Source organism: Mustela nivalis (assembly GCF_964662115.1).
Source record: "Mustela nivalis genome assembly, chromosome: 1".
NCBI classification, from domain to species: Eukaryota; Metazoa; Chordata; class Mammalia; order Carnivora; family Mustelidae; genus Mustela; species Mustela nivalis.
In genome coordinates, this window is record NC_139020.1 from 47190492 (window position 1) to 47202633 (window position 12142).

General features: G+C 38.4%; 2 protein-coding genes across 7 annotated transcripts in view; one reads left to right on the forward strand and one right to left on the reverse strand.

Annotated features, from left to right (window-relative positions):
- LOC309846693 (filamin A-interacting protein 1-like) overlaps nt 1–10665 on the reverse strand; it is an 88326-nt gene extending 77661 nt beyond the window's left edge. Inside the window, exon 1 of the mRNA XM_082696106.1 lies at nt 10610–10665. The gene's annotated coding sequence lies outside the window, so the exon portion shown is untranslated. The remainder of the gene's footprint in view (nt 1–10609) is intronic.
- Nucleotides 1–12142, forward strand: part of CMSS1 (cms1 ribosomal small subunit homolog) — a 384418-nt gene that overhangs the window by 193115 nt on the left and 179161 nt on the right. Inside the window, exon 2 of one of the 6 annotated variants that reach the window (XM_082696023.1) lies at nt 10016–10065. The exons of 4 other annotated variants lie outside the window; for them this stretch is intronic. The gene's annotated coding sequence lies outside the window, so the exon portion shown is untranslated. Of the gene's footprint in view, nt 1–10015; nt 10066–11256; nt 11371–12142 lie in introns of all 6 variants that reach the window. One more of the 6 variants, XM_082696022.1, reaches the window with a different exon arrangement.

The window sequence follows — 12142 nt, forward strand, 5'->3', positions numbered from 1 at the left end:
CCTGCTTGTGCTCTCTTTCTGACAAATAAATAAATAAAATCTTTTAATAAATAAGTTGTTTTAAGTGGTGATAAATTTGGTAGTACCTTTTTATTTTATCACCTTTCAGCTATTTGGATACATACTAGTTCAACAATCAGCAAATTATGCAGGCCAAATCCAACTCTTCACCTATTTTCATAAAGTTTTATTGCAACACAGTGATGCTTATTTTTTTCACATAAAAACTATAGCTACTTCTGTGCTGTAATGATAGAGTTGAGTAGCTGCAACAGAAACCATATAGTCAGAAAGAAAGAGAGGGAAAGAGAGAGAGAAAGGAAGGAAAGAAGGAAAAGAAAGAAAGAGAAAAGAGAAGAAGAAAGGAAGGATATAGTCCATAAAATATCTACTATATTCTCTAGGAGAAAAGTTGGCTAATTCCTACCCTAATTGATCAAAAGATTAAATCACCAGTAAACAATCAGAACAAACCAACTGAGTCCAGTGTATGAAAATATGTTAATGATTCTGGGATTTTACACTTCTAGGTAAAGAAAGAATAGAATGTACTTGTCTGATTGCTTTTAGTAAGAAAGAAGGAGGTCAACCAAAGCCTTGGTAAATGATAGTGGGGAAGGAGTGGAGAAACATGTTCCATCTAGCTGGGTCCCGTTTTCTTGTCAGGCAGGTCACATCTTCTCCCTTTCTATTGTCTCCCTTCCCAAGGAGAACAGTGCTCATTAAAGATGTAGCCAAGATTTTCAGAATACCTACAAGTTGAATCCTTTGAATGTAAACCAGTCTATCTTGTCTTTGCTGCCAAGCTTTATAAATCATTTGGCTGAACAATTAAAGGGCTGGAACCCTTGTTGAATACTGCTCCAGGTGCTGTGGGGTGAAACTGCCCCCTGCCACTCAGCATGCAAGGTGGGGACCCCACACAGTGATGGTTGTAAGAGAAGCACCACAAAGCATTTGGTTTTCATCCCCACTGGGCTTATCTATTCTCCCCCAGTCCCAAATTTTGCTGCAAACACCCTTCTCTGGACATTCCATTGCGAATCTTCCGGTGACAGGTCTCTTGAGTGTTTGTTTGCATTAGTCAGCTTTGAAAAAGTGTGTTGCCATAACAGTGGAAAGCATTATAATGGGTCAGACTTGCTGGAGGCTGACCACCTCCTCTTTGCTCTGTATTGGTCTCTAATGACTGACTTCCTCCTTCCTATGGAACTGGTGTTATATGAATTCTCAAGTTGCTATCTCTTGGATAAATCATGTACTGACTGGCCCTGAATTTGGTTTATGGCATCCTTCTTAAGTTACGAATTATTTGGAGATTGGGGTGGTCTTCCTCTACCCCTTCTTTCTTTTTTTTGCATCCCTTGCAACTCCTTGTTTTTTGAACCATTGCCGCTACTGAAAATAAGTGTTAATATATTATATCCCCATGAGCATTTGCTTTTAAGCTTGTATGATAGAATGTCCCTATAATCTCAGGTATGAACATTCACATTTTCTAGAAGTACCAGTTCCTACCTGCCACTTTTCCCCTGCTTTCACGAGATTCATACAGAGCTTCACACCCTCATCATTCAGAGTTGGGACAGCAGTAGCCAAAAACTTGAATGATCTGTATAACTGAGAACAAATAAGATTTTGTGTCTGCCTTGTACAACTAGATGTTTATCTGTCCACTGTATCTGTGTAATTGGCCTGAATTTTTAATGATGAAATTGCACAACTGAGAGGGACCTTGAAGATCATCTAATTGAGTAGATGTAGAAGGGGCCCACAGAGCTAGCGTAACTCGTCCAAAATGATAAAGCCTAGTCCTTTAAACCTTTAGATAGAGAACATAATCAGTAGTTACATATCCCACCCATAAGACTTCCCCTCTAAAGGGCAATTTAAACAAAGAGAAATTCCAGAAACTTCAGTTTGGGTTCATACTGCTTTTTCTGATGAGTATGTGTGTGTTCTGAGGCTCTCTTGCTGTCTGTAAATCAGACATTCTTGCTGGATTGCATCAGATTCTAGGCAACGTGATTGATGAAGAAAGGGCAGAGGAGAGATGACGTAATGGCTAGTGCAGCATTTACCTGCAAATTATCTCTAGCTATGTACCGCTCGGTGTCTGTGTGACTCATGTACTGAGGCACTGCCATCCCTGTTATTCAGCACTAGCCTCACACTTACCTCACCCTATGTTTCTCTCCTTTTCTTGCCAAATCTGATTAGAAGCACTTTTGTTTTAAGCCAATGTTTATGAAGCCATAAGTGGACTTTGTACCAATGACCATGTGGAGAAAATAAAAGAATATTAGAACAAGAAAATTATATACTGGCTTAATCAAATCAACTTGATGTCTCTCTTAACTTACTTCATAGCACCTATTATGTGCCTTCTACTGTCAGTGCTGGTAGTTTTCTTCCTTATATGGCTAATTTGCCTCTCAGCTTCAGTTTACTGGGTGACAGCAAACAAACCTACAGCAAGTGCCTACCAGTATCAGTGACTATGGCACATGCTTTCACATGCTGTTTTTCTTGTAAACCTCAAAGCAGTTAGTACATGTACCCATTAGAGAGGTAAAAACACTGGCCCAGTTCACTTAACTAATATGTGTCAGAATTGGGAGTGGCATCCTGGTCTCTTGACACCATATATAGTACTTTTTCCACTACATCACAAGTTTCTTTGATTTTATGTACTCGGGGAATTTTTGAAAGAAAAATGTTTATTTCTCTCAGGTGGATCATCATACTTGATATTATGTCTGCCTCAATCCTTTGTTTATCCTTGCGGCACTAGAAGTCAAGAGTATAGGCATCTGTATATTGATTGAACAACAGCACTCAAGTTGTCTGGTAGAGTTGTATCATATAAACACTAAATTTGCCTGAATTCAACTACACCTGCCCATCAAATGAATATAAAAAGAGAAGGAATCATAATTTGCATTGTGCAGACAAGTCTATTCTGGTTGTATTCAATGAATCCATAACTAGGAGTGAACCTGAGTTAGGGGATGTGTGTTGATTTTCCTCAGCCTGTGTCTGTTCCACGTTCCCTCTCAGAGTAAGCATCTCACCTTGGTCAGTGGACTGTTTTGTACAACATGTATCCTGTTGTACAAAAGCCAGCTTTTGTACTCATAAGCATCCTTGTATTCAACCAAAGACAGTAATCTGTACCAGTGCTGGAGGAAAAGGCCACCTGGGTTATACCTACTAAGGTATGTTGTCTTCTAGCATGGGACCTTCCTAGGAGATTTTCAAGGTAATTTTGAACAAAACTTGATTTTTTTTTTCCTTACATATTCTTTGAAAGCCTAAACCCCAAGTAAAGTCCAGCTCCTGTAGATTAACATTGGTTTGCATGAAATCAGGCAGGGAAATTTTGTTTAAGTTGAACTGAAGCGCCTTGGGCTCAGCAACATTGTGTGTATTGTGGCTAAACAAATCTTTCATTTTCTGTTGTGCTGAGTTGGAAGGACTGATACCAAGCAGATCAAATACTCACTGTGCCCATAAGAGAACTGTGTTGTTACTGAAACCAGGGGGGGAGAACCAACAGGAGGAAAGGCATGATGAGATCACCCAAAAGCATACTAGGGAGAGACAGAGGATTAAGAAAGCCCCATTGAATATAGTCACAGGTGATTTTTGAGAGGGTAGTGTGATCAGTCATAAAGTCAGAAGCAAGACACAAGTTTAACATCCTCTAATACCAGATCAGAGTAGTCAGCAGGATATCATAAATCCAAGAAAGCTGCAGCAGAAAGAGAGGCTGGGACTTGAGATCTGAGGACAAGAGGTTTGTGACAATAGTATACAAAAAATAGGATATGGAGGTTAAAAAGAAGAGGAACATGTCGTCAAGAAGAATTCTGGCTCTAAGCTTGTCTGAGATTCTCCCAGTGGTGCTGGTGGGAAAGATCCAGCCTCTGAGGAAGTAGAGGCAAGAATTATTGATGTCTTGTGGCAAACAGCTTCTCATATCCTCCTACCCATTCCATATTGGATTTTGTGCAGTTATTTTCTAAGTAGTTAGGTTCTAATTTTCTTGCAATTTGGGAAATCAAGGCTGGTTCTGCAAGGCTGTCATGGGATTGCAGAACAGAGTCCCAGAAGTCAGCATTTGTAAATGGAAAACCCATAAAAGTTCAGCTCTCATGAACAGAAAAATGAACTCATTCATAATACCAAACCATCATCATATTCAGGGAAGTGGAGTTAAAACCAAGGCACCTCCTTTTCTTTCCTGTATTTGTATAGCTAATAACACCTTGCATTGTTAAAAGTGAAATCCTGCTGGTGATAATTTGCTTTCTCAGATAGCTCACTTTGTATTTTTGACTTATTATGAGTGTGAACTCCAGAAGATTGCTTGACTACCGTTACTAAGAAATAGGCTGTCTTGGAGAAATTGAACCTGGAAGGCTGGAGTGCTCAGATTAGGACAGAATCTCACAGTGGGGCCTCTCTATCCCCACTGTATGTGTTTAAGAATTCCCTTGGATGCTTATTAAAAATGTAAGTTCCAAGGCCCCACCTTAGACCAAATAAATATAAATCCATGATCAAATGTGGCTAAAGAATATGCATATTAATAAACAACCCTGAGAATTCTTGTGAAACCTAAAATTTAAGAGCCACTGGATTAGGAAATATGTGTATGGTGTAATAAAGCAAATCCTAGAAAACCATTTACTAAATCAAATTCCGATCATTCTAAATTTAAATTTTATCAATATAACTATGGCCAGGCATACTTGTTTTAATGAAAATCCATAAACTTCTTTGAAGCTCTTAGGAGAAAAATATAAAAACAAGATACATGTAAAATTTTAACAGTAGTAATAAATACCCTTGAACGTGAGAAAAAGGAGACTGTTATGAATTCAGAAAGGCTTTGTGTTTTGTGAAATTTCTATCTTTTCCCAAGAAGGGGAAGAGGGAAAAGGAGGGAAAAACACAGAGAGAAGCTTTCCTTGGCTTTGAAGATCCTAATCCTTTGTTCTACTTGCCTCCAAAATACAGCTTCTTCCTACTCACAGTCCCTTTGCTATAGGCCAGCTGCATCTCATTGATTGCCATGTCCACTATTGCTTTTTCTTTCTTTCTTTCTTTCTTTTTTTTAAGATTTTATTTATTTATTTGACAGGCAAAGATTACAAGTAGGCAGAGAGGCAGGCAGAGAGAGAGAGGAGGAGGAAGCAGGCTCCCCACCGAGCAGAGAGCCCAATGCGGGGCTCAATCCCAGGACCCTGGGATCATGACCTGAGCCAAAGGCAGAGACTTTAACCCACTATTGCTTTTTTAATCCTTATATACCAGAACAAGAATGAATAGTAGAAAAGAGAAAAGCAAATTGATAAGACCAACACCTTAGATCAGAAAGCCCTGGGTGAAATCATTTGCCCTAGTTATCAACTGCACGGAATGTAGGTGTATTTGGGAAATTGAGGGGTAAGGGCAGTAAGAGAGACTGGCTCCAGTTCCGCTGCCCCTGTTGAACTTCAGAAACTAAACTGAACTAATCTCTCCTCCAGCCCTCGTCTGTTCTTTGGCTCTTATTTAAATTTTGTTTTTGTTGTCTTTGAGTTGTTTTCATTGTATAAGTCATTTCTTAAATAATCCCTAAATTTCTTTGTTATTGGGAATGTTATGTACTTAACTAATACACTGCTTTCCTCCTTCCCCATTATCATCATTACTGCCCATAGAGGGATAAATTTGAGTCCCACCTTTCACCTCTTTTCATAAGGTGATCATCTGTAATTTTATGCCCTAAAGGCTCCTTTAAAAAAATATATTTTCTGGGCGCCTGGGTGGCTCAGTGGGTTAAGCCGCTGCCTTTGGCTCAGGTCATGATCTCAGAGTCTGGGATCGAGTCCCGCATCGGGCTCTCTGCTCAGCAGAGAGCCTGCTTCCCTCTCTCTCTCTCTGCCTGCCTCTCCATCTACTTGTGATTTCTCTCTGTCAAATAAATAAATAAAATCTTTTAAAAAAATATATATATATATTTTCTCTATATAATCATGAATTCTATCATTCAAATCCCAGACTTTTAGCTTTACCCTTTCTGTATTATTAAACTCAGCTTTGGAATGATGAAAATCCAGCTTGTTTATCTTACATCTTCTCTTCCCAAGAAAATCCAGCTTGGGATGCACTCAGCCCTCGGCATAGTGACTCCTAGAGTTTGCTGCTTCAGTTAAGAAATTAAAGCTAAGAACAAATGGTCCTGAGTCTGTATTCAATCAGATAACCAATAATAATTGTACCATCTCAGTCAAAGTAAGCAAGCATTCTTGATAGATAGACCATGATGCATTACTTTTGGATTACTAAACCCTTGCAAACTCTTAAAATTGAGCTATCTCTAATATGTATTATGAGGGATTTTTTTTTTTTTTAAACAGATTTTGGGGGGTACATGGGTATCTCAGTCCATTAGGCATCTGACTCTTGATTTCAGTTCAGGTCATGATCTCAGGAGGAGATCATGTGAGATCAAGCTCTGCATAGGGCTCCATTCTGGGGGTGGAACCTGTAATTATCTCTGTCCCTTTCTCTATGCCTCCCTCTCCCACCTCAGCAAAGAAAACTGGTTTTTGAAATATTTTTTCTTTGGTCTTGTTTTACATACTCTTTATTCAAAACCTGAGCAATAGTCACCTTCATAATTCTTTCAGTATTTATTTACTGGCTCTCTCAGTGCCTTAGCTGGTGTTTTTTATATGAGATTTACACCATCTTGTGGCCTCTAATTTTCCCTGACTTAATATGTTTCTTGTGTCCTTGGTATTCATTAGCCTATTGTCAGATGTTTGAAAAGGTAAGAAGGGCAAAAATCACCTGTTATTTTCTGCTGCAAAGGCCTTTATTTACTTTCCTCTTTTCTCTCCATGACCAATTGAGTCAATGATTTGAGTCTCTCAGATTTAGCCTTTTTATCTTTTATTTTCTGAGATCAGAATATCATATTGCTTAAATTTTTCATTTGTCTATAAAACCATGTAGAACACGGCCTTAGTGGCATGTCCACAAAAATGATCTTTTACTGTGTTCACTGATCTATTTTGTATGAAATGTCAAATTCTGGAGATCCATGCTTATACATTCCGCACCTCAAAAAGATAGTACAGGAGTGCCTGGGTGGCTTAATGGGTTAAAGCCTCTGCCTTGGGCTCAGGTCATGATCCCAGGGTCCTTGGATCAAGCCCCATATCGGGCTCTCTGCTTAGCACGGAGCATGCTTCTCCTCTCTCTCTCTCTTTGTCTGCCTTTCTGCGTACTTGTGATCTCTGTCAAATAAATAAATAAAAATCTTTAAAAAAAAAAAAAAAGATAGTACAGTGAGAGAAACCAGATCACAAAGGATGCAGTAATCCAGTTAGAAATTAGTAAGAAATCCATTATATAATGAAGAAGGGAATTAGTTAATGACAAAATTTACTTTCAGTTGGGTGTCTAAGGCATAGAAAAGGCTAGAATTGGCCCAGAATGTATACAGGTATTGCTATTTTTGCAATTGAAGGCCAACCTTCAAAGTGCTTTAAATCCGACAAGTACTTCATGGAGGGAAGCTAAAGTGTTGCATAGGCAAAATGGGCCTACTGCTTTGACAGTCATTGTTATGAATTATAATGTAGGACTTACAGGAATCATTGTAAAAGATATATAATCTTAAAAAGATAGATATATTATCATCTAGTGATAACAAGCAATTGGCAAGACGTGGCCACTGAGATAAAAGTCTGTTGGTATCTGTTGGTGAGCAGATTCTCATGGCCTCTCGCTCACTGGTTATTGTGTAGCATGGGATTGTTAGTTTTCTAGGCAGTGAGGTTCTAATTTTCTTGCAGTTTGGGAAACTCAGACCTCCCTGGCGATTAGGGGGTTGGATTTGGTTTCCCCAGCACAACCTGGCCATGGGACCTATATAAAGGATGTTGCCCTTCTCATCTACTAAGTTAGCAAAACATTTTCCATTTCCACCTTCTCAATCTTTGTACTAACATAATTACAATAAGTTGTTGGTGCTCTTGAAGATAATCTCTGTTCTTACATCTGGGATAAAGTCTTTCAGTAAAGCTGCTTAAGCGGTGGGGAGGAAAGAACCTTTCCATAAAGTTAAAGTCTTTCCTGATAAAGGTAACTACTCCACCCCTGCTTCCCAATTAGATCTCCTGCCAGCAATAGCATAGACTTGAGCCAGTGCCAAATGTTTTAATGCCATAAGGACTCAGTTGATAAAGTCTGTGCATGGCAAAGAAAAAAAGAGCCAAAGTTCCCAAACTCAAATTTTCCAAGATTTCCATGTGAGATGCAGCCAGGGCACCCTTCATCTAATTGTTACCATGTGTTGCTACAGTCATTGGTACCCTGCAATTCTCTAACACTTCTAGAGATTAGAAATTACAGGAAGTGCTAGCCATTTCAAGATGGAAATTTACTCTAACTGCAGAGACTTTGGTCTTTGTCAAAAAGAAGTACAATAGCAAAGACGGAATAATTGTGAGACTAATATTGTGATCTTTCCAAATAATTACTGAGTAATTATTAGTCAGTTAGCATTCAGTGTTGTACTTCCTTTTTCCATTAATATTTAACGTGTTTTGCTAGCTTTACTTCCCTTATTGTCATAAATTCTAGATAGGAAAAGTTTATTGTCTTGCTTGGGCACAGAAAGGAAAGGACAGCACTAAATAGTTGTTGGGTATCTGCCTAGTTGAAGCAAAATGGTTTCATAAATCCCTGAGCATAAAAGAGATTAATTAATGATTAAGGATTACAAAGTACCCAGACCTTTCAGGAACCTGGAATACCTATATAAATACGAGGAGATGTTTTCCTCTCTTTGACATGATTTTCAGATCTCATTTATGATAGTTTTAGCTTCAGCATCCACCAAACTTTCATCATAGTTGCTAATGAATAATAACATTGACTTATGGAGAAGGAAAAATGAAAGCTGTGTGTCTATTAAATGTTGAATGTCCCTAAATGAGAATTCAGATTGAATGCAGAGACTGTATTGAGTAAGGCCTGTTTCAACTTGCCCACTCAACACTTTGCCTCCCATTTAAAGATATTAGTAGATTTTAATGAAACCTGTAATATTACTCAAGAATATGAGACTCATTTTCAGTTCAACTTATTCTCCTGTTGTCCTAAGGCAAACTAACAGCTAATATAAATTCCCAAATAGTTTGAGGAAGTTAGAGCTCACAGTAGTAGTAATAATATTGATTGCATTAAAAGCAAGAACAAGACTGCTTGCCCATGTTAGCAACCTGAGCAGTCAGAGGCATTAATGGACCATGAAAACTGGAGAGCTGGGGTGACTGTGGGTCAGAGCTAAGGTATATAGACAAGCACAGTGTCAGAGAAATTTTCATCACCTCCACTACACTGGGCCATTTCTCTGGATAGAGCAAGCTCTTAATTTCCCCCAGTTGTTAATCTGGCACATTTCATGAATATCAGTGTTCACTTTGGAAAATAAAAAAGCAAACAGCCAAAAAAATCCAAGTGTTAAGGGGGAAAGAAAGTCAACAGAGGAAATTACAGTAGCATTTGATACAGTGGCACCTTTTTCTTGAGTCAGACGAGGTGAAGATATTTGAGAGTTTGTGGCTTTGACAGTCTCTTTTTAAGACAGTAGCCAGGGGTCTTGGGAGAGAAAGTGGTAGGCATACACTGCCACCGATTAGCTATGGCCTTTATACACATATGTGTTCACATTTTCAAAACTGGCCTGCTAAAAATATATATGAGAATCAAGTGATTTGAAAGTAAATCCCACTTCCATTCCCCATTGCTTTCACTCCCTGTTTGCCATTTCCTTTCTAACAATTACTGTTTCTGAAGGAATTGGTGTTTCCTGCCCTGGTATAGTTTCTGTTTGTTTTGGATTGTCCATCAGTTGTTAAGATAGTTGCCATGTCTTTTTAGAATCTAGTATATCAAGAATTAAGTATGACACCAGGTTCTTACTTTCTTCTATCTCTCTTATTTTTAGGTAAGTCATCTGATTGGAGTGTCAATTCATTTCATGGAATTTTCCATTTGGTAAAGTATTATTTTTTTTATCAAATGACGTAAACTTTTGTTTTTGTGATTTCTCAGTCTGTATTCGCCCACAGCAATGACCTCCATAGTATATTCTGTCTAGGAGGCAAGGAACGAGAGTCACAGAATGAGAGAGAGAGAGAAAGAGAGAAGGTGGCCTAGGACACAAGGGAAAGGACATATAACTAAATATTTTGATATGAAAAAAAAAAAAGGCAACAACAACACTATTGAGGGCACCTGGGTGGCTCAGTAGGTTGAGCAACTGCCTGCAGCTCAGGTCATGATCTTGGAGTCCCAGGATTGAGTCCTGTCCCCACACCCCCAGCATCAGGTACTCAGCAGGGGGGTCTGCTTCTTACTCTGACCTTCCCCCTCTCATGCTTGCTCTCTCTCATTCTCTCTCTCTCTCTCTCAAATAAATAAGTAAAATCTTTTTAAAAAAACACTGTTGAGAGAAACTTACATTTCAAAGCTATTTTCATGAATTTTGCCTTTTTGAATTTCAGGAAATAGAAGAGTTATTTCAGTAGTCCCCTCTTACCTGTAGTTTCACCTTCTGTGCTTTTAGTTACCTGGGGTCAGCCGCAAGTCCAGAAGCAGATGATCTTCTATCTAACATATTATCAGAAGTAAAGAGCAGCCTAACACTACATCACAATGCCTACATCATTTACCTCACTTTGTCTCATCATGTAGGCATCTTATCATCTCACATCATCACAAGAAGGATGAGTATAGTACAGTAAGATATATTATGAGAGAGACCACATCATATAACTTTTATTACAATATATTGTTATAATTATTCTATTTTATTAATTGTTGAACTCTTATTGAATCTAATTTATAAATTAAACTTTATCATAGGTATGTATCCATGGGGGGCAGTATATATAGGTTCAATACTATCCACAATTTCAGACATCCACTGGGGCTCTTGAACATATCCCCTGTGGATAAGAGGGGACTACTGTATATTTAATTGTATTTAGAAAGGACTGGGCTTACTTACTTACTTGTCAGAGAATCCAACCAAGGTTAGAGTAGTGGCTTTCCAGTTGTATTTGGTGAAAATCTGACATTCCTCAAAAGGTTGCTTTACCTCTTGGGAAAAACCATCGTCAGAGGGAGCTTTTCTTTTGAATTACTGTTTTAAGTCCTCATGTATTTGTTCATTTTGAAACACAGTTATCAAATGGAAGCAAAATACACAATTTTAGAAGTACAAAACCAGGATTCTGTGGCACAGAGATAGTACCAGAGGTTGTAGTCCATAATAATAGAAGATTGAAGCCTCCAAAAGTGAGTATGATGAGAGGGACAAAAGAAGACATCATAACATCACACAACTTTTCCCTGATGTTCTGTATCTTTTCACTAATAAGAAGGATGTCTGTGTTTGGTACACTTTCTGCAAAGGTAGATGAGTCATGAATCCTAGCAATTTGCTTTCCCTTGGGGGAATATTTGTCTTTCCATCAAACCGCACACACATTGATCTATTGATAGATTTGTTGAGTAGAGATTAAGTTAACAAAAAGATATAGCTTAAAATAGCTTAAAATACTCCAACCAGTTAGATGCCGTATCCCTTTGATTCTGCTACTGTGTTATCTCTTCCATCTCCACAGATTTAAATTTTTTTTTTTTTAAGATTTTATTTATTTATTTGACAAAGAGAGACACAGCAAGGGAGGGAACACAAGCAGGGAAAGCAGGAGAGGGAGAAGCAGGCTTCCCGTGAAGCAGGGAGCCCAAAACAGTGCTCCATCCCAGGGATGGGCAGATGCTTAATGAGTGAGTCACCCAGTTGCCCCTCTACAGTTTTAAAATTTTAAACTAAATACCTTATATTCATAGTTGCAAATCCTGATAAGACCATGGAACATTGCCATTTCTTGTTGCTGACTGAGAAGCTTGACTATTGAATGAAATAGTGATAGGATGACATTGGCATTCTGTTCAAAAACCTTAGTGGCTAAAACAAAGTTCCTTCTACCCAGAGATGGCCCCACATGATAGGTCCAAGAGCATATAGTGTGGGTACAATTTCTATTCTGCAAAGCATTCTGCT